Source organism: Culex pipiens, chromosome 1 (assembly GCF_016801865.2).
Source record: "Culex pipiens pallens isolate TS chromosome 1, TS_CPP_V2, whole genome shotgun sequence".
Lineage (NCBI taxonomy): Eukaryota > Metazoa > Arthropoda > Insecta > Diptera > Culicidae > Culex > Culex pipiens.
The window spans coordinates 108,689,725-108,711,406 of record NC_068937.1 but is presented as its reverse complement, the minus strand read 5'-3'; the positions used below and the strand labels follow the sequence as shown (position 1 = coordinate 108,711,406).

General features: G+C 40.3%; 1 protein-coding gene and 1 non-coding gene across 11 annotated transcripts in view; one reads left to right on the top strand and one right to left on the bottom strand.

The window, feature by feature from the left end:
- The window catches only part of LOC120423423 (mpv17-like protein), a 221,598-nt gene that overhangs the window by 103,790 nt on the left and 96,126 nt on the right, over positions 1-21,682 (top strand). The window lies entirely within an intron of this gene.
- Positions 650-721, bottom strand: Trnaa-cgc (transfer RNA alanine (anticodon CGC)). The gene has a single exon. It is a non-coding gene; the product is annotated as a tRNA-Ala (tRNA).

Sequence of the window (21,682 nt, the reverse complement as noted above, 5' to 3'; positions counted from 1 at the left end):
AAATTAAAAAATGAAAAAAAAAATCTAGATGAAAAAATTACCTCTCTAAGTTATTGCTGATTCGAAACATACATTTAATTTACCATAAATTGACATGTTTCACGATTTTTGACAGTTGAGTAACGGGAAATGACAGAGAATTAAACTAACTCTTTTCTTTTTTCTGTTGGAAAACACTAATCTTATCTAATCTAATCTACCACAAACATGTCCACACAAACTAACACAACCGTCCAGCATCAGCTGGAAAGTCACCTTCTAACGCTGCGGGTTTTGTAAAATAGTAACCTGTTGTCTCAGAATTTGGGAAAAAGTTCTAGCTGTTAAAATGCATGCGCCCTTTTCAAATGTTGTTCTAGAAATTAAGCTCACGAAAGCGAGTGTTTAAAAAGCTACGCTTTTCAAATATTTTCTTGCCATCTGTGCGATTGAGGCTCCAACATAGTTTAGCGATGTCTTCCCGTTCAAGCAGCAGATCGAATCCCGGATATATCCACCATCTCCACCTTTTCCACTACCACTCACATGATCCTCCATAACAAGCCGATAATTCTTCGCTGGAAATCCTCGGAAGATGAAAAAAACTGTATCGAAAATTCAAAACAACCGTTCATGATCAAGCTTACCTCCGGATCAAAAAAGAAGCCACTGGAGATGCCGGGGATTGAACCCGGGACTTCTCACATGCGAAGCGAGCGCTCTACCACTGAGCTACATCCCCTGATATGATTCAGTTTAATGGAAAATACGTAGTTTTTAGGAATTTTGAACGCCACCAGATCGGGACTGGCAACACCAGCCAGCAACAGTCAACTGTTCGGAGCTCCTCAAACTTTTCGATTTTTTCGCCGTAATTAACAGTGTTCACCCGCGAGTTTGCTCCTCCAGCATGCCAAGGGCCAGCCGTGGCCGTGGCAGTTCGAGTGCGGCCTCGAAAAACCCGCGAAGTTCATCTACCGGCAGAGTGCAGAAAGGTAAACACACCAATGCCGCATCGACCGCCATCGCGCACGGGAGCGTGCCCGGTGACGTCACCGATCCTTCATTTTTACACGTGTCATACCGTCCACGTGAGTCCCCAGTACGGACGAGACAATCGACCCGGGCATCCGGAAGCATTTCCGGCCAGCAGCAGCAGCAGTCCACCAGCACTACGACGACAACCACTTCCAACGTTCCCACCAGCAACGAATTTGAGATGCTGAGTGGAGAAGAAAACAACTCCGCCAGTGACAGTAGCAGTACTGGCGACGACGATGATGATGATGAACTTGCGCGCAAGCAAGGAAAGCAGAAAAAGTGTAACTCTCCGAAGGAACGACGACCACCTCCAATTTTTGTTTTGGATACGTTGGCTGACGATGTTGACGAGTTGCTTGAGGGACTCCAATATTGTCTCAAAATTAGCAAAACATCTGTGCAAGTGATTACCCACAAAAAGCTGCATTTCGACTTGGTGGTGAAGAAGTTGAAGTTGCGAAACTTCAAATTCTTTACATTTGACCCTGCAGAGAAGGTCCCAGTGAAGATCGTCCTTCAGGGATATCCGGACCGCCCGATCTCCGACCTGGAAGAACACCTGACGGGCGTCAAGGTTAAGCCTCGAGAGATAAAGGTGCTCTCAAAATCGACCACGGTGACAGGTACGTACACCTTGTACCTCCTGTACTTCGATCGCGGGTCCGTCAAAATCCAGGACCTACGGCGGATCAAAGCATTGGACGGCTTCTTTGTGACGTGGCGATTCTACACGAAGAATCCGGCCGACGCAGCCCAATGCCACCGCTGTCAGAAATTCGGACACGGCTCAAGAAACTGCAATCTCCCACCCCGGTGCGTAAAGTGCGGTGAGACCCACTTCACCGAAAGGTGCAGTCTTCCGCGGAAAGACCAGCTGGGGGAAAACGCCCAGCAGCACAAAGCGCGTGTCAAGTGCGCCAATTGTGGTGGAAACCACACGGCGAATTTCCGTGGCTGTGCCGCGCGGAAAAAGTACATCGAGGAGCAGGACAAGAAGAAGAAAGCGCCAGCGTCCCGCCAACCTCTGAAGACTTCGAGCTCGACCGCTGCAGCAGCTGGCGGCGGAGTGGTTCCATCGACCAACCCAGCGTTCCCTCCCGGTTGGGGAGGTTCGTACGCTAGAGTAGCCGCTTCTGGGGGCGGTTCTTCCCCGGGACAAGCTGATGTTACCGGTGATGATCTCTTCACGCTTCCTGAGTTTTTCGCCCTTGCTGGAGAGATGCTCACGCGCTTTCGTGCCTGCCGAAATAAGGCAGAACAATTCCAAGCTCTCAGTGAGCTGATGATGAAGTACATCTACAACGGATAAGCTGCCTTGTGCAGCGAAGTTTTTCGACGTCAATAGACAAAAAATACTGTGATTTAGTTTTAAGCTTTTCTATTTCTATCCTTTTCCTTAGCAAATCTAGAAGGTTTTTTTTTTTTTAATTTTTCCTTCTCTTGCCAAATCCATTGTTAGAATATTCAATTACATCAAAATGAATTATAGTTCAAATCATAGTTGAAAGGAACTCCAAAACTCTATTAGGTTATAAGAAATACGGAATTGTAAATTGATTATTTACTAATAAAATAAATTGAATTGAATTGAACGCCACCAACGAAGAATTTTACAGAAAAATCCCTTTGGGGTAATTCTCCGCCAACTCACACAGCAGTTGCCCCGACCCCTCTTCGATTTGCGTGAAACTTTGTCCTAAGGGGTAACTTTTGTCCCTGATCACAAATCTGAGGTCCGTTTTTTGATATCTCGTGACGGAGGGGCGGTACGACCCCTTCCATTTTTGAACATGCGAAAAAAGAGGTGTTTTTCAATAATTTGCAGCCTGAAACGGTGATGAGATAGAAATTTGGTGTCAAAGGGACTTTTTATAAAATTAGACGCCCGATTTGATGGCGTACTCAGAATTCTGAAAAAACGTATTTTTCATCGAAAAAAACACTTAAAAAGTTTTAAAAATCCTCCCATTTTCCGTTACTCGACTGTAAAATTTTTTGGAACATGTCATTTTATGGGAAATTTAATGTACTTTTCGAATCAACATTGACCCAGAAGGGTCATTTTTTCATTTAGAACAAAATTTTTCATTTTAAAATTTCGTGTTTTTTCTAACTTTGCAGGGTTATTTTTTAGAGTGTAACAATGTTCAACACAGTTGTAGAGCAGACAATTACAAAAATTTTGATACATAGACATAAGAGGTTTGCTTATAAACATCACGAGTTATCGCGATTTCACGAAAAAAAGTTTTGTTACACATTGTTACACTCTAAAAAATAACCCTGCAAAGTTAGAAAAAACACGAAATTTTAAAATGAAAATTTTTTTTCTAAATGAAAAAATGACCCTTCTGGGTCAATGTAGATTCGAAAAGTACATTAAATTTCCCATAAAATGACACGTTCCAAAAATTTTTACAGTCGAGTAACGGAAAATGGGAGAATTTTTAAAACTTTTTTAGTGTTTTTTTCGATGAAAAATACCTTTTTTCGAAATTCTGAGTACGCCATCAAATCGGGCGTCTAATTTTACATAAAAGTCCCTTTGACACAAAATTTCTATCTCATCACCGTTTCAGGCTGCAAATTATTGAAAAACACCTCTTTTTTCGCATGTTCAAAAATGGAAGGGGTCGTACCGCCCCTCCGTCACGAGATATCAAAAAACGGACCTCGGATTCGTGATCAGGGATAAAAGTTACCCCTTAGGACAAAGTTTCACGCAAATCGAAGAGGGGTCGGTGCAATTTTTCCCGATTTCGTGTGAGTTGGTAGAGAATTACCCTTTGACAACAATTTTTTATCTGCTCACGCTACAAACGTCGCTCCACCTCACGAGATATCGAAAATAGATCTCGGATTCGTGATCAAAGAACTCCTTTGGGGAGCGTTCTTTTATTACGTAACGCAGTAGGGGGGGAGAGGGGGTCGGAGGCCATGTTACGCTCCGTACAAAATATTGCTAAGAGGGGGGGAGGGGGTCTAAAAATCCGATTTTTTGCGTTACGTAATAAAAGAACGCTCCCAAATTGAGCAAAGTTTCTCGGAAATCAAAGATTATCCCTTTTATACTTCTATTATGATTTATTATGATTATGAAAAATATGGAATTTTTCGTAAGATTCTTTTCGATTCAAAACCGGAAAACTCGTGTTTCGTCCTGGAATATCCTGGATTAAGGCTCTGAAATGTATCATTCCCGGCGGTCATTTGCCGGCCATGTTTGTTTAAAAACACATTCAAATCTAAATCTGAAATTGAATTTGAAGTTGATTTCAAGAGAAAATTGAAGAGAAAGCCCCCGTCTTAATACAAAATGAGATTATTCAATATTCTAAACAATCTGAACATGATTTTGCACTAATTACAAGCGATTTTCTTAAATTTTAAAGGAGGATCGATAAAGTTTATTTTTTATACAAAAACTGACCATCTCAATAACAAAATTTGTCGGGAATCTTTCACTTCAATCTTCTGACTTTTTGTTTTAAGCGAAACACATTTATAAAGCACACTTTGCTGATCCTTAAAACTGCCTAACTTAAAAATGAGTAACTATTTCCAAGTTACAAAATTCGAGCCCCTTTCAAAGTAAGTCCATATTGCCAACTCGTTGGTTGTTATCCAATTTCGACCTAATGGCAGCGTTGCTCTCCTGATTGCTATCCATTATAATACACGGATCCGGGACCGATATTGATCTTTAATGCCAAAGTAAGTCCGCTCACACACTTCGAAGTAAGTTTCGGAGATTCCCCGGGCCCCAGCCAACATAACAATAAAAACTAATTATAGAACAAACAACGCAACCGGCTGCCATTTCACGTGGCTCCTTTCTACCGACAAAACGACAAGGTAAACACAAAGGCTAATTGCCTTTTCAGAACAACAACCGGGTCGGGGAAAAAAAGGGTCGAAGCCAGGTCCTCTCTCCGTCGGTCGTCGCGCCGGCTCACATGCCAGACAAGGAAGGGAAGGATTATTTTCCAATTTCCTCGATTTTTTTTTAGTTCCCCTTGGCAGCAAACTTTGATGAGCGGGAATTATGATAACAATTTAAATCGAAACAATTTGTCAGAAGCGTTGCTAATCACCCCCGAAAAAAAAATGAAAATAAACACATGTCTGCTTTTCAAGTTGGAACGAGGATGGCAACTTTTTGCTTTCATATGATGTTACTTATCCTTTTATTGCAGTGCATGGTAGTTTGAACATCTTCCTATAGTTAGTTTTTGTACTTAATGTTCTTTCAATATTTTCCAATCGATTTCTAGCTTAAATTACTAATATTTAAAAAAAACTCTTTTCACATCTTCAAATATCAGTCATTATCAGACGATTATCATTTTGGCTCTAATGTGAATAAAACTTATTAAGGTGTAAGTCTTTTTGCCTTCCTCACCTCAATGAGGAAAGGCTATAAAATCACTCAAAAAATGAACTCCTTTATTCGACCTCGTAGACCCACCTTCACGTATACCTATCGACTCAGAATCAAATTCTGAACAAATGTCTGTGCGTGTGTATGTCTGTAAGTTCGTTCACCGAAAAATATGCACACGATTATCTCCGGACTGGCTAAACCGATTTGGACCGTTTTGGTCTCATTCGATCCGTCTTGGGGTCCCACAAGACCCTAGTTAATATTATGAAGTTTAGAACAGTACTTCAAAAGTTATGCTGAAAAAACGATTTCAGCTAAACTTCGGAAGATTGTAAATAGGGTAGTTTTTGTAAGAAAACCCGTCATGCTATACATTTTTAGAAAGGTATTCAAAATACCTTCCCAAAACGTTGAAGATCTGACAAACCTATCAGAAGTTATGAGCACTTAAGTGTTATTTATACACTTTTTTGAGGCCGGATCTCAAATATTATGATGAAAAAGTTGTCCGGATCTATCATGCAACCCATCGATGGATTGGTTATCAAAAGACCTTTCCAAAAAGCCCAAAAAATTATAGATCTGACAAACCTATCAAAAGTTATAAGTACTTTATTGTTTTAATACACTTTTTTGAGACCGGATCTCAGATATTTTGATAAAAAATAAGTGTTATTTGCACACTTTTTTGAGGCTGTTTAGTGTATTAACTTTATGAATGCGAGGAAGGCACCAACCACCTAACGGTGGATTAAGTAATGTTTTTTGATTTGAATAACTTTAATGTAGATACTTTTCTTTTATTTTGCTGTCTTCTAATCATTTGTCTTAGCTTATGTTTCCATTCGTCCTAAATTTAGTCGTTCAAACCAAGTATTCTAATAAATGTTTTAACTTTCTAAAAGTATCAGAATAAAAAGTGTATGCGTTTAAAAAAAATCCAGATCGCGTAGCTTAAATGCAATTGAAATTAATTCAAAAGCAATTTGCAGCTTGAGCTATAACGCTTTAATCTATTTCATTACGCCATGGGAATACGCGGGTAAACCCGAGAGTCACTGAGATAAATTGCGCATTACACCAAACAAAAACCTAGATTTATTACTGATGCTGATGCATTACGATTGCATCGGAATTGCAACGGAGGTGGGTAATTATGCAGTACACCAACGAACGTGTGATTTGCATTGCACTGCGCCCCAATTCAATTTGCGTCAGTGTTCGATTCCAACTGTGAGATAGTGTTACTAGGAAGTATGAAGGGTATAGGGGAGTGCTTTAAATATCATGAAATTCACATTAAAGATGAAAAATTAATTGAAAAAAATATCCAATGATTAAATGTTTGGTCCCTTCAAAATCAGACAGATCTTTAGATTAGACCAGGGGTCTCGAATCGGAACATAATCCCTCAAAACAAGTAAAATTATCTGCCAACATCAATCATTGTTCCGTCCGGGCGTGCTTAAAACCCAAACTATGTAATTGTACACATGCTCTTTGGCAACGGCCCGGCGTTCACTCTCATTACGGTAATATCGAAAGCAAACAGAAATTATTTCGTATTTATCCTATTACTGCCGGTGGTGTCGGTTAGATCCGACGGTTGGTCGGTTGGAAAAGCACGCGCTCTCGCATATGGAAAGCCATTGGTAAACAACAAACCCCTCCCGGGGTGGAAGAAAAATAAAAACTCGGGAAAGCCGCATATCGCACTCCAACCGGACGACCATCTCGGGGGAAAACCGTTGAACCGTTGATACGGTTGTTGCGGACATAACCTGCCGCGGGGACATCCTGCACTCAGTTGCCTTATAATAGAAATGATGTAAATGTTGTCGTGCTATCTTGTCGCACGTGTATTTTGGGCCAAATTGAGTTAAGAACACCATTTTGTGCCGCTCACAATGCCTCATCTTTTGACCTTCACAGGTCCCCAAAATTCAGTTTCAATTCTAAGATACTCAATGGAAACATTGTTGTCTATCTTGGCACACCCTGAAAATTGCTGTAAGTGCAACAACTGGCCAAAGGGAATTTAGGTCAAAACGCATTTGACACACGTACATGCCCGACTACCACAAACATTTGTAATCATACCTCGGGACTCCGGCAACCAAATGCAACCAATGCAACCAAACTTTAGCACAATGCATAGAATGGTCAACCAAACAAAACGTGTTTGTTATTGTTTACATTGCGTGCTCTCGTTTTTCTTTATTCAAGATCAAACATTAAAACGCTTTTTTTTTCATAAAGTCAAAACGTCAAACGTCAAAAAGCGATAATAACGAAGTACGACAAATAGCACGACAACGTTGAATTGCTTATTTTAGATCATGTCATTAAAACTACTTATTATTATCAGATTGTAAATTTATAAGAAAGAAATATTCTTTAATAGGACTATGATTGTGGACATTTTGTCTAATGATGATACACAAGATAATACATATTCTAAAAATTGTAATACTTTCGTTTATTGAAAAACAAAAACCTAACTGTCAATCATAATAAACTGAGTGCACATGATCTATTCAACAAACCACGTGGCGAATTACGGGTTTTTTTTTCGGAGGACGATTCATACCCCAGAGTTTACCCGAGGTGTCTTCTCCCTGGGATGAGCTGGCCTGGCTGGGCTGGTGGTTCACCGCTTTTCCATTGCTGCAGCAGAAAAAGTGCCATTTATTACACTGCTGCGTTGTTGTTACACACGTACTTTATTGGCACCACTGCTGTGGGGTCTGGTTTTGTTTGGTTTGCTCGTATTTATTTACGTTTGTTTGCCAATGTGATTGCCGATTGCGCGAGAGAAAAACGAGGGGGGAAAACCGGTGCCAGAAGTGCCTGCCCCATCGGCCAAGTTGCCTCATTTGTATGGTCCTCTCGAGGGGACCTGCAAAAGGGTGTGAGATTGACAGCCGGTGATAGCACTTGCTGTGAATGGATCGTTCATGAATAGCGTAATTACCGTTCAAGCAGAACAGAGCACTTGATTCTGAATGTGAGAAAGTTCTTGTAGAACATATTTGAAAGCTCTAGCTATTTTACTGCTTCATAGTATGAGTTCATACATTCCTTTTGCATGATTGATAATTGATGGATGATTCGCATGATTGTTCCGGACATCATTTTCATCGACATATTTGCGAACCGGCTTCAAAAAAGTGTATAGCAAAAACTTAAGGGCTCATAACTTTCGATAAGGTTATCAAATCATCAATATTTTGGGCTTGTGGGAAAGGTCTTTCAAATTCTTTTTTTTTTATTATGACATGAAGCGTTTTCCTACAAAAAAAAACACATTTTTATAATCTTCCGGACTTAGGCCAACATTGTTTTTTAACATATCTTTTGAAGTATTTAACTTTTTAAATGAGACGCACACAGAAACATTTGCAAAACATACAACATTTTACTTTAATGTAAACCGGTAAAATAAATGATCATGATTTAATGAAAACCAGTTGATTTAATCAAATTTTAATGCTGAAATTAATTAACTTAAATTTACTATCTATATTTATCTCAATTTTGTGAAAAAATTTAGACGCTTTTTATTAGCTAATTTACAAATTGAATTGAATTAGTTTTCAAAATGATTCATTAATGCATGATGATTTTTTTTTGTAAAAACGTTTATTTAGATCATTTTGTTTAACTGTACATGTTTTTGTAGTTTTTAAAGAACTCTTTAACAAACTAAACTAACTGCGAAATCTAGTGATGCTAGCGTAAAACAACAATCTGGATCTAACACAAAATTTATATAGAAAATAAAAAGCTTTAGCGCCCTGCTTTTACTGTTAGCCTCAATATTGTTGAGCTCCGGTATCAAAAACATATTGAAACTAATCCTTCGATTCAAATTTGCTCCTAATTTTGATTGCATGAAGTTCCAGAGATGTCTCACTCGGGGTACACTTGGCGAATTTGTGCTCCAGATCTTGCACGGCACCGAGACAATGTTGACACGTTCCACTGTCCAGTCTGTTCTGTCGGAACAGCAATTCAGCGTGAGGTATTTTCCGGTTGACCAGCAAATAGAACGTGGTCTTCTCCGCAGTGATGAATGGTGTGATTGTGTTATACAATAGTTCAAATTTTCAGAAATTCAGAACAGAAAATATTCAATTGATATAAAAATGGACGCGTATCTCGTTCGAATCTGATAAATTGTATAGGTCGTTGAACCGGAATGCTTGTTTTTTTACTCACTGCAATTGCATTTCCCGCTATTCAAAAATAAGAGTTAGTAGAATCGGTGAATTATTAATGTGAAAATACTTAACACGACACGCGCCACGTTTTAATTTAATTTTTTTTATTCATAACTTCATCGTTTCCGTTAACTAGAAAAGGAATCGTATTGAATTAAAAAATGATTGAAATTAAGGCACATGGATCTAATCTTTCCACAGCCGGCTGTCTAAGATAAGATCTCAAACAAATATTCGCGTCGGAATTAAAATACTTGTATAATACAATACATGGAAATAATAATAACACTTTCTCAGCAGCAGCATTCGACTGCTTACTTTGAGATTAAATTTTCAATCCTTAAAAAATAAACTCCACTTAATCTAAAAGAGAATTGGCTCAACAGCAGCATCCGATTGCTTGCCTTGAGATTTAAAGTCTAACAGTTAACTTCATTTATGCCAATGGTCGTATCGCTTGCGAAGGGCGAATCCATCACAACTACCAACTCCACGCGACACTTACGCAGCCTTGTTGTTTAAATTCGATTAAATTTGATCAAACCATCAGTTTGGTCGAGTTCCACCTGCGGTTTCGCTACCTTTTTCTTAGTAAGTTCAGCATCAACACTTCCCGTGCTCCTAATCCTTATTCCTCTCCCGGTGAATGGTGGAGATGGGAGCGGCCGGCAATGGATGGCTTTCATGGTGCTATCTGTCCTGTTCTGGTAGAATTGGTTTAATTCCCTCTAATCAATTTCTAAGCAGCCGGAGCTGGACAATTATCATACATACATGACGAAATCCAGTCTGCAATCCGCTAAGACCACCATCTCCATGCGAATGCGAATGCGAGACGCACACAGAAACATTTGCTCAGAATTTGATTCTGAGACGATATGTATACGTAAGAGTGGGCTTAGGAAGTCTAATTAACACTGGAACGCCCAACGCATGTCCAACTTACACGGACGCCCAAGCCTCCCAAAAAAGTTGGAACGGTAACTTCAACTCGCTGGTTCTCGGGCAGAACTCACCCAATCAAGACGATTCTTTTTTCCAGTGATTTGTTAGGATGTCTAGATGATCCTAGAACTTTGCAGAACTCAATTTGATCAAATCTGTAATTTTTGCGACCAAAAACATCGTTCCAACTTTTTCAAAAAGACTGCCTCCGCGGAATTTTTGGCGAATTTTTTTTTACACGCGAAAAAAAAAGTTGGAACGATGTTTTTGATCGCAAAAATTACAGATTTGATCAAATTGATTTCTGCAAAGTTCTAGGATCATCTAGACATCCTAACAAATCACTGGAAAAAAGAATCGTCTTGATTGGGTGAGTTCTGCCCGAGAACCAGCGAGTTGAAGTTACCGTTCCAACTTTTTTGGAGCCTTGGGCGTTGGAATGTTAAAAAGTTCATTTTCAAAGTGATTTTATAGCCTTTCTTCAGTGAGAATGGAAAACAGTTCAAATATTTGCATGTTCCCTCACCTCTAAAATCACCCTTAAACATTTTTTTTTCTAAAAACTCCCCCTAAACGAACGACAAACTTTTCATCCCTTAAGCCTAAGAAATCAAATTTCCGCTCTCCGTTTACGAATTTGTGCAAACACTCAAAAACGCTCTGCAAACACACCATCCCTCAATCTGACGCAGGAAAGCCACCAGAAAACTGCTTACGATTATACTTTATACTTGATGATTTATCTTTCTAGATTTATGCAGAACTGGCAAGTATTGGCAAAGAACGGCACGAGGAAAAAAATACGACGTCTTACAAAACTTTTCTTTTCCCTGCAGGGGCCTGGCAAACACCTTCTCCGGTTTCGTCGTCGTCGTTCCACGATAAGATAGCTTAACGTGACCCAGCCCAACTCTCAACAGGGGTACCCTCTCACACAGCTCGAACTATTTGCTAGGACTCCAGCAGACCCCGATGAAACTAGCCAATTGTTGTAAAGAAGATGGAATGGAAAAAAAAAACAAGCCAAGACTGATTGGAAACGTAACCTTTACCATCAGTCGAGGAAATGTCTATCGATCCATCTAAATCTGTTTCATTGAAAAAATATTTATTTATCCTCGGCTCCGAATGGTGAATGCTGTTGTTGTTTTGTAGCAATCTTTTCACTCTGAATGGTTGCGCTCAAGCACGGTACGGTCGAATTGTAACGAATGGGAATCTCCTACGGGGAGAAAAATGACAACATGCCCGAGGTCCCACCCAGGCAGAGCCAGACAACAGTGCCATGTGTATAATGTCCTAGAAAAAAAAAAAAACTAAGCCCGATTCGAGGAAGCATGATGTCGTTCGGATGGCTTTGGGACAACCCTGGAACCTGGCATGGGCAAGGGGGCTATAAAGCTGGCATCGTAAAGCTCGAATATGTGTCCGTACACAGCAGAGTTTTACCTTAAAGAGTTTCGTTTTTCACCCCGCGTAGAGAGATTGCCGGCTATAAATTATGGTTTTAAAGCTAAACTTGTAAATTGAGCACCATATACATTGGGCCCTGCCGTTGAGGAAAGTTCTGCGCTGGGGCACGTAAATGGAGTTTGCTTGTGAACAGCGTTTTCGTGTTTACAAATCTGCCGGATAAGCCTTCGAAGCACTACCACACTGCACTGCAGGCCATTTAGTTCTCTCTATACAATTTGATCTTATTGTTATTACAATATGGGTAGGTATTTACTCTGCAATGGAATGCCATGCTGGGATTGGAAGGACGAATTCAGTTAATGGAACTGTATGGTGGCGACGTAATTGTACAAATGAGTGTACTGCTGGGAACAACATTTTTAAACCAGATATTGAGTGGCAGAAATTTGTAATAAAATATATGAAAATATGCAGGAAATTGGTTGTTTTGAAAAAGTAATCTGGAATATATATTTATCCAATGCGCATGCGAGTTTCATTTCAAGTTTTTGTCGTCACCCCTTCAAAATATCCTCAAAAAAATCAGGTAAACAAAATAACACCGACCAACCAAATTTCTGCGCAGGCTCAACTCGAGGGAAAGCATAAACTTTGGGGTCCCCAGAAACACGTGCACTTTGAATTTTCCAAAAATATTTAGACAGGGCCGAATGGTTTTTCTCCAAAGTTTGTATGTAGAATTAGTGCTGTTCGCTAACCCCACATTGACAAATTGGGACAGCTGTTTTAGCCATGTTACTGCACAATATTTGGATATTCTTTTGATTGGTTTCTGATAGAATAGACACTAGGGTGGGTACGTTTTTCAAAAAGTTCTCGGATCAAGTTTTAGTATGGTTTCCCTTGTAGGGCATGCCCATGGGGACTTTCATTCCAAATATCAGCTCATTTGGTTGTAAACTGGCTGCGCGCATCAGGGTTAAAGTTTAAATGGGAATTACTATGGGAAAATTGGAACTTTTTGTTCAAATGCTCCTACAGGTCTGGGAAAATCACGCGCCAACTTCTGGTATGGTCAGGCCTAAGGGGAATGGTCTGGAGAACACTTTTCCCGAAGAGAGCACACGGATTCGTTGTACCTAGACCTGGCGCATCGGCAAACAATCCGTTGTCTCCGGAATCAACGGTTTTCCCTGAAAAAGCATCAAATTTTCCTTAGCATGCTATGAAAGCTTGATGCACACCGCGACGCCATACGTCAGGCAGCTACCACGTGGTTTGAAAAGAAGGTTTTTGCTATTTTGGATGAATTTTCTTTAGAGAAACCTCTTTTTACGTGGTGGCGTTATGTTTTTTGTTTCGTCGATTTCTCTTAAAACAGGCCTGCCCAACCTTTTCGGCTAAATTTTCACATTTTTGATCGTCAAAATTACAATTGTTCATTTTTTCATGGTTTCTTTGATGGAATCGGTTCTCAGATGTCCAGTGAACATAACTTTGATAGAAGTTTGGAAAAATATTTTTGCAGGTCGTTTTTATGTAAGTTTTAAGTGAAAAATTGGTCCGGCCCGCGGGCCAGATTGATTTTTGACGTAAAATGTAGATAAAAACGACTTGTATAAATATTTTTCAAACTTTTGGTAAAGTTATCTTCACTGGTCATCTGAGAACCGATTCCATCATAGAAACCATGAAAAAATGAACAATTGTAATTTTGACGATCAAAAATGTGAAAATTGAGCCGAAAAGGTTGGGCAGGCCTGTCTTAAACCATACAATATTTTTGCGAGCATCAAAAAGCGATTTGTAGATCTGAAAAAAACCTACAAATCACTTTCAAAAGATTGCAAAAACGTTGCGTCGTCCAGAGAAATCGACAAATTAGAAAAACGTAACGAACCGCGTAAAAAGAGGTTTCTTTGTACATAAAAGGAAGTCACCTAACACCTTAAGGTGGATTTAGTAATGTTTTTCTTGTGAATCAAATAAAATCATTACAATTTTAGAATTTTTGAACCACAAATCTGAAAAAAGGCGTGAAACTTTATGGAAAAAATATTTTCATACGTTAATTTATATTTTGAAACTTTTAAGCAGTGTTATAAATTAGCGATAGAAAAAACTATCATTTGATTATTCTTGCACCAAAATATCAGAAAATATAGCGACCGTCACTATAGCTCATAAGTTTTCTCAATTGAAAAAAAAAAATATATTGTAAAAAAACAACTCACCTTTTTGGGGTATTGCAGATTCGAAAAGTACACTAAATTTGCCATAAAATGTTATGTGCCAAAAATGTTTACAGTTGAGTAGCTAAAAATTACAGAATTTTTTTTTCTATGAAACCTTGTTTTGTTTTTTGAATTTTGAGTGCGCCATCTAATCGTGCGTCAAAGTCCCTTTGACTACAAATTTCCAAACCATCACCATTCAGGCTGCCTTTTGTCATGAGTTATCGAAAAAATGGAACTCTGATTCGTGTTCAGGGACAAACATTACCCCTTAGGACAAAGTTTCACGCACATCGAAGAGGCTGGGAATTAACCATTACAGAGAGGATGGTACATTTGTACCTACAAAAATTTATTTGTATGCCGATGTACTAATTTTGTTGTTCTGTGTCTGTTCAATCAATGTTGGGAAAAATTGCTGAAACCGGCTAATGACAAAAAACCTCTTTCCAATTGTCGCATCGATTCGCCCCATTTGTATCGATTCGCCAAGGATGACGGTACTTCCCTCCTCAGGAAAATGAAAATTAGAATCATAATTACAGGTGTTTTTGGAATTATAACTAGATCGACAAAAAATATCAAAGAATATTGCAAAAATAGTTTATGCGATTTAAAAGCGTCCATCAAACTCATAAAAGTGCTTAGACATTCCGATGAAGCATTTCAATAAATTTTGTTTGCCTTTCATAAGGCAGAAAAATCGCTCAAAGATCAAAAGAAAATCCCACTAAACCTGTGCGTCGGCACAGTTCAAAGATTCACCCGAAGAAAAGAGACCAAAACAAAAACAATATTAATTTAACTGAAACGGCTCTTAATTCGAAACAAACAGTCTCCGGCTTCTTCATTTTCGAGTCACATTTTTGAGCGGCGTCGTTGGCAAAGGTAAGGGACAGGTGGTCCGCGATGACCGGGCACCATGTGCTCTCACTTCTGGTGATGAAACGAAGAGGAGATTCCCGACGATATAGTCAGAGTTGAGCGCACTGCGTTGAGCTGGTTTGTTTGCTGTGCATTGACCGACTTCAGAGGCACGGGGATAATAAAGGTGGCGCCAGTGGCAGGTATGGTGGCATTTCGGGGTATACCTTTATATTAATTGTTGGGTACATGAAAATATTTGGGAATAATTGTGGCAATATTTTAAAGTATTTTTGATAAAGGTTAAGTCAAGATGTAGTAATATAACATCTTCAAACAACATTAATTTAACAAGACTCGGTCCGAAAATTTTCTCAAATAACCATTTTAAATCAACTGATGCATAAACGAGACATGGGGATTAGTGGGATTTTTTCACTAAATTTCCTAGCAGCACCATTATCTATCACGTTCAACCGAAACGAATTGCGGCTGCTGCTGCATTTTTAGCTCCGGGATAGACAATCAAAAAGCAAATAACGAGAACAAAAAAACTCTTTCCAATCGTCGCACCGAATCAATCAAGCTGAAATTGGTTCAATTCATTCGACTGTGGCAGGCCGGAGCGGGTAACAATACTCGGTCTCAGGCCGCCGTATAAAAAACGAAAATTGAAACAACAATTGAATTCGATACGCCATAAATATGAACCGACGAAGAACAAAGCGAAATTTGAGCCCAAGGTTTGCTGCTGGTGCGAATCCAGCACCATCGTAGCTCCAGAGTTCCTGGGACTCAGCTCCCAGAACACACGTGAAACAGGGAGTAAAGAGAACCCCAGGAAAGATTAATTCCTACCCTTGTGGCGATGACGAACAAAAAGGGCATTAAAAAATACAAGGTGAATTTTCACACTTTCATCTGCTGTTGGCTTTTGTTGTGTTTTGATTTTTCGCTTCCCGCTGGTTCCTCCCGTCCCTTCCCATCCCGTCCTCCCTGCTGGGCCAGGTTGGTACCACTGCCGCCGACGACTGACAGGAAGGCACCTCAATTCAAAAGCGGAACGAAAGATCAAAGCGGGTTCGGATGGGGAGAGTTCGGTTGGCGTCATTGGCCGCGCTCGGATTATGGCCTCGCTTTTCCGGTTCCTGTCGGGGGTGAACTGGTGTTGTGTTTGTTTTTTGTTGTTTTTATTGCTTATTTCTATTCCGAAGCATCAATTTCCTGTAGGTTTTAAAACAGTTACGTAAGCTTTCCGGAGTGGTTGGGCTTCATCCATAAAGTACGTCACGCTAAAATCCATCAAAATCTACCCCTTCCCCCCCCTTTATCAAGCTTTTCATATACTTATAACATGCAATGTCAGGCTTGCTCAGACCCCCCTCTCCCCCTAGAGCGTGACATACTTTTTGGATGACGGATTTAACAGAATCAAAATCCTATAGCGATTATTTTAAGATTTATTTTTAGAATTGCTTTGACACAAAACACAAAACAAAAATAACTCGGTTAAGGGAAAATTTACCCATTTTCATCACACTAAGCTCAATTCAATTCAATTTGGTTTTATTAGTGAATAATCATGTTACAATTTGTTCATTCGCAAGTACATAACAGAGTTTTGGAGTTCATTTCAGCTGTGTGTTAAATCTCAATCCATTTTGGAACAATTATTGCTTATCACTAAGAGATTACCAAGAGTAAAAAAAATTTAGAAAAAACTTACTGAAATTGCAAAGGAAAGGGGATAGAAATAGAAAAAGCTTAAACTAAATCACAGTTTTTTTTATCTATTGTAGATGTGCTTAATCATTAGCTCCTCGAGGGCCAGAAATTGCTCCGCCTTGTTACGGCAGGTCCGAAACCGCGTCATCATCTCACCCGCTAGAGCAAAAAACTCCGGCAAGGTGAAGAGATCTTCCCCGGTTACTTCTTGCTGGGCCGCATCGCCGCTACCGGCAGCGACCACGCTGGCGAACGATCGCCCCCATCCAGGAGGGAACGCTGGGTTGTCCGCTGGAACCGTACGCTGGCCAGCTGCAGGAACGGTAGAGCTCGTATTCCGCTGAGTAGGGTGGGATGCTGCTGCTTTCTTCTTCCTCTTTTCCTGCTCCTCGAGGTAGGCCTTGCGCGCGACGCATCCGCGGTAATTGCCGGTATGGTTGCCGTCACAGCTGGCGCACTTTATGCGCGCCTTGGTTTGCTCTGCCTTGTCCCCCAAGTCCGCCTTGCACGGCAGTGCACACTTCTCCGAGAGGTGTGTTTCACCGCACTTCACGCAGCGGGGCGGGAGGTTGCAGTTCCGCGAGCCGTGGCCAAATTTCTGGCAACGGTGGCATTGCGCTGCGTCCGTCGGGTTCTTTGAGTAAAACCGCCAGTTTACCCAAAAACCGTCCAACGCCTTAGTTCGTCGCAGGTCTTGGATTTTGACGGTGCCGCGGTCGAAGTACAACAGGTACAGAGTGTGCGTACCTGTGACTGTTGTCTTACGCGAGAGCACTTTTATCTCCCGTGGCGTTATTCCGGCACCCGAGAGTTGTTCCTTCAGGTCAACGATTGGGCGGTCTTGGTAGCCCTGCAGGACTACCTTAACCGCGGTCTTCTCAACTGGATCGAATGTGTAGAACTTGAAGTTGCTACACTTCAGTTCTTTCACCACCAGGTCGAAATTCTTTTTGTTGAAAGTAATCACTTGTACTTTCGATTTTCCAATTTTCAGACTATATTGGAGGCCTTCCAGCAACTCGTCAACATCGTCCGCCAACGTATCCAAAACAAAAATTGGAGGTGGTCGCCGTTCCTTCGGAGAATTAACTTTTTTTGTCGTACTACCTTTTTTGCGTGCACGTCCATCGTCGTCGTCGTCGTCGGTAGTGCTGCTACCGTCGGTGTTGTTGTTGTTGGTTTCCTCGTCACTCAGTCTCGCGAACTTGTTACTGGTGGGAATGTTGGCGGATGTTGATGCGCCACCGGTCGACAGATTGCCGGAAGTACCTGAGCGGAGTCTGTTTCTTATAGGGCTGCGATCCTGGACACGGTAATTAGCGTGTAATAACTCCGGATTGAATCCATCAGCGCACACGCTTCCCTGCGCGATGGCGGACGACGCGGCGGCGTTGTTTTGTTTACCTTTTTGCACTCGGCCGGTAGACGAACTTCGCGGGTTTTTCGAGGCCGCACTCGAACTGCCACGGCCACGGCCGGCCTTCGGCATGCTGGTGAAGCAAACTCGCGGGTAATCACGGTAAATTACGGCGAAAAATTCGAAGAAACTTTTAGAGCTCTGAGCACTTCACTGCTGCTTGCTCTGGAAGATACACGCAAAATGGTCACACTAAGCTTTATGACCTGTTTTCGTCAATTTTGCAGTTTGCAGCTATTCAAACAATATTTTGAGATACGTCAACAATAGAGAGTTGCTAGCTGACCTTAATTTATTTTATTTTATTTTGAAATAGTCAAAAACATTTTATGAAAGCTGTCAATCATGAACGAATTTCTGATAAGCCGATAATAGAAATAATCCGAGAAAGGGTATATTTGCCCTACTACCCAGTCACGAAATATTCCAGCAGAGCTTGGTGGAACGTTTCTACTAGAATGCTGTAAGAACCCTGCTAGAATCCTGCTAGAACGTCGTGACTGGGTACGCTCAACCCCGATACAAAAAAAAATAGAATTTCCCCAAAATTCCAATCAACTTTTATTGTCCGTTTCTCTCAAAGGTACACGCCGCGCGGCATTTCAGAATATGTACACATATTAAAGTCAAATATTCTGTTTACAAGAACAACTTTTTGTTCAACCAATGTGAGAAGTTCCAATAAACCTGGCGGAATAAATCGTTAAAAACCTTTAAGGAAAAAAAGACATTGACTGCTTCCTAAAAGTCTTCTTCTTTATCTCCGGATCTTGAAAAAGTTCTCATAGCACCGATTTTTTTGCATCCCAGGAAGAAGCAATAAAAAACAATAAAAAAAATCGACATCAGAAATAACCTCTGATTCGATTCCTTAGACAAAAATAAGTATTTATGCAAATTTTGAGCCAAATCGGTTAAAGTTAAGGGGTCGCTTTTAAACGTTGAAGTTTATATGGGGAAAATCGCTAAAGTTTATGCAAAAAAACATCGTTTAAGTATTTTTCTGCCTGGTTGCGCTGGTCTTGCCCAAAAATTTCCAAGTGTGAGATTCTTGTAGGAAATTTAATTTCTTACAACTTTGTCGAAGGGTGCATAATGATCCGAGTTGATCCTGATTTTTGGTGATTATTTTAGAAATAGGTTTTTTTCTGATATACTTCCCTTTATACAATTTTAAGTAAATAAACCGATTTCTTTTCATCGCATTGCTCTTAACTCATCAGGATCTTCTTGCACCCTTCGACGAAGTTAAAGAAAATTAAATTTCCTACAAGAATCTCACACTTAGACAATTTTTGGCGAGACCTGTGCCACCTAGTGCCAAAATCCTGGAACGATGTTTTTCCCCATACATTTCCGCGATTTTCCCCATATAAACATCAAAGATAAAAAGCAACCCCTTGACCATAACCGATTTGGCTCAAAGTTGGCACAGTTACTTATTATTGCCTAAAGAATCAAGCCAGGAGGTATCTCTTCAGATTTTCCAAAATTTTCAATTTTTCTTGTCACCCTATTCCGGATTCAAATCTGCAAATAGATTATCGAAAGACCCTTCTGAAGAGTCTCAAACTTTGAAGATCTGGTGACTCTGTTACTGTTACGGAGCTGGAACTCACTTATCTGCATGAAAACCATGAAACAAATTTTTACCCTCAAAACTGCGAGGCCATGAGTTTTTGTTTCTATTATATTAAGAATTAAGTTGTTTTTTTTTTACAAATCCACTTTGATGGCATCTTATGACTATGGCACGATTCATTCCGACAAAAAAAAACTCGCTCGCACAAATCGCTTATTTATTTTAATTTAAGGATCATCGTGACTTCCTCGGTGCAACGCTTGAAAGGGATGATTCGGCAATTTGTACGTCCAATTCAAGAGTTTTCCAGCCTTCAAAAGCACACTGAGAATGTAGGATTGAAAAGATCTTAAATTTGATCAGCTCCCACAGAAAAGGGAACCTTTCCGTGTTTAAATTCCTTCGCAGAACAAAAATTCATGCCAATTTACCCCCCGCTGTTTTAAGCCAAATTGGCCCAGCCGAGTGGCGATGCTGCTCCAGCTTCAACTCCGTGGCAACGGATGAAGCAATCCATCAAGATTCAGGCCTTTAGTTGGCGAGAGGCCGGGGGCTAATTTTTTGAAACAAAGCCAAATCGATAACAATTGTTAAATTGCTCGATAATGATGATGAGCTGAGTGGAGATATTTATCGATTGGGGAGCCTTATTGCGGCGTTGAAGCTTCGCTGGGGATTTGAGCAGTGTAGAGTGGAGAAAAAATATCGAAAGTAAGGGTGAAGAAGATTCGTGGAATTTGGGAATAATGCAAATTTGAGGGTATTCCAGCGATGGAGTGGCTTCTGTCAGAATGTGATTGGTTTTGATAAAAGTTGAATCATCATGAAGTTTTGAGAAAATCCGAATAGTGAAGAGAAACAATTCAAACCGCCAAACTCTGGATAGAAATAGAATTTTATGAGAAAATCCCAACATAAAATTACAAACCCCCGGTCAGACCTCCAGGATGCCATAAACATTATGATTAGGCTAACGCCGCCAATGGTTTATTAGGTGTCCAATCAGCCCGGCTGGACTTCATCATTAGCACTTTTTTGTCGTTGTTCTTCCAACCCCTACTGCAGTAGCTCAAATACAAAGTTCCGACAGAACGTAGCTGATACTTAAAGGTGAAGAAGAAAAAAGGCCTTCCCAAGAAATAAACCTTAATTTGCCGACACTTTTCCTTCCTCCGCTGCACTCTCTAGGCAGTCAATTTCGAGTTTGGCTTCCAGCACCGGCAATGAGTGAGCCGAAATTTGGTTTAATCTTTCATAACACCAGACGGCCAGCGTGAGTTGAAGAGGAAATCGAGGAAAATAAAATCCAAATTGGCAACCTCGAGGTGGGGAAAATAATTAGCTGATTAATCGTTGCCAGAGCTGGTCGTTAAACTACCGTGTCCGTTCGTCAGTGAGTCATTTCAACTTTTTCTATTCTTTCAGAATTTACTAAATTATCGCAGACTTGTTTGAATTCAAACTTAACGATTAAATGCTTTCAAAATTATCAGATAATTCCGACCCTAGGAATTGAAAAACAATACAGCTTAAATTAAGATCGCATCAAGCTAAACCGAACGAGAAGCTATTCTTTTCCAAGTTTCCCCCTAAAGACCTTTCCGATTCCAGTCTGATCAACGATTAATGATCCTCGCCAGCAGCAGCAGCATCACGAATGGTGGACAGAAAATGAGGAAAAAATATTTTGAAGATAATCTTTTAATCACATGGCGTTTTTAAAAAAGCATTTCGATACTCATTTTGGACTTAACGACCCGATGGGGAAGTTTTCGGATGAGATGGCTATCATCTCTGCCTATAGTGGACGTTGAATTTATCCGGAGGGTTATTTTGAATCTGCACTGACCGATTTCAGAGAAAAAAAAAAGT